The sequence below is a fragment of the Elephantulus edwardii genome, unplaced genomic scaffold, assembly GCF_000299155.1.
Source record: "Elephantulus edwardii isolate Elephantulus edwardi_28Jun2011 unplaced genomic scaffold, EleEdw1.0 scaffold00016, whole genome shotgun sequence".
NCBI lineage: Eukaryota > Metazoa > Chordata > Mammalia > Macroscelidea > Macroscelididae > Elephantulus > Elephantulus edwardii.
Genome location: NW_006399766.1, coordinates 1,263,177 through 1,264,521, shown reverse-complemented (window position 1 = coordinate 1,264,521; position 1,345 = coordinate 1,263,177). Strand labels below are relative to the sequence as shown.

General features: G+C 35.8%; 1 pseudogene; it reads left to right on the top strand.

The window, feature by feature from the left end:
• LOC102847782 overlaps positions 1–716 on the top strand; it is a 1,469-nt pseudogene extending 753 nt beyond the window's left edge.
• The last annotated feature ends 629 nt before the right edge of the window (positions 717–1,345 follow it).

Here is a 1,345-nt window from a genome sequence, read left to right as displayed (position 1 = left end):
AATCTCTGTAAATGTTTATGAAAATTAATAAAATATAATTATAGAAAGAAAAAAAAAAGAAAAAAATTATTACAGTCTGGAGAGGAAAACCAGATCCTGGAGTTGTTAATTCACAGAGACAGAGAATTTCAAGAACTAATGAAATTAGCACTTAATTAGGGGAAAGTCCATCTTGAAATGCAAGTTTTAGAAAAAGAAGTCGAGAAGAGAGACAGTGATATTCAGCAATTACAGAAGCAGCTAAAGGAGGCAGAACAGATACTGGCAACAGCTGTTTATCAAGCAAAAGAAAAGCTCAAAGCAATAGAAAAAAAGCAAGAAAAGCTGCTATATCCTCTGAAGAAATCATTAAGTATGCACATAGGATTAGTGCAAGTAATGCTGTGTGTGCCCCACTGACTTGGGTTCCAGGGGACCCACGGAGACCATACCCAACAGATTTAGAGATGAGAAGTGGACTCTTGGGTCAAATGAATAATCCTTCCACTAATGGTGTAAATGGGCACTTACCAGGGGATGCACTGGCCGCAGGCCGATTGCCCAATGTCCTTGCTCCGCAGTATCCCTGACAGTCCAGTGACATGTCAATGAATATGTTGCCACCAAATCACAGTAACGACTTCCTGTTGGAACCTCCTGGGCATAACAAGGAAAACGAAGATGATGTAGAGGTTATGTCAACAGATTCCTCAAGCAGTAGCAGTGACTCTGATTAAAAGCACAGAGCCCTGAATACTGCAGTACTTCCCTACTTAATAGTAGCAGGAAATGTAACCTGTAAACCAGTGATAACAGGATAGATGTTGTTAACTGTTGAATTGTATGACCTGTTAAAAAATGATAGAGTACTTACTTTCAAGCCAGAAATCTTTGTTTCTAAATCTACTGGGAAAATATTTAGGAAATAGTTGATATTTATTTTGGTGGGTTTTTTTAATAATGTTTATTCAGTTGTTTGATACTTAGTTATTCTATCCAGTTGTAGTTCTGGAAATAAGATTTGAAGGAAATGATCCATGTGTATATCAATTACAGACATCCTGGAATTAGTCAGAAATGCTTTTTGAAAAAACAGTGGATTGTTGAATACAGATCACATTTAAAAACAACAGAACCATTCACTGAAAGTGAAGGCTATTGGCTGTTGGTTCCAGAACCAGAGATAGTGCCTCAGTTAATACTGTTTATAATTTTGTAAATAAACGAACTTGTTTGTATTAAAATTAAAAATATTTTTCAATTGGATTATTCTCCTTTATCTTGTTGTGGTGCTCAAGTATTTTATAAATTCTAGATATAAGTCCCTTGTCTGACATGTCATTACCAAAAACTTTTTCCCAGTCTG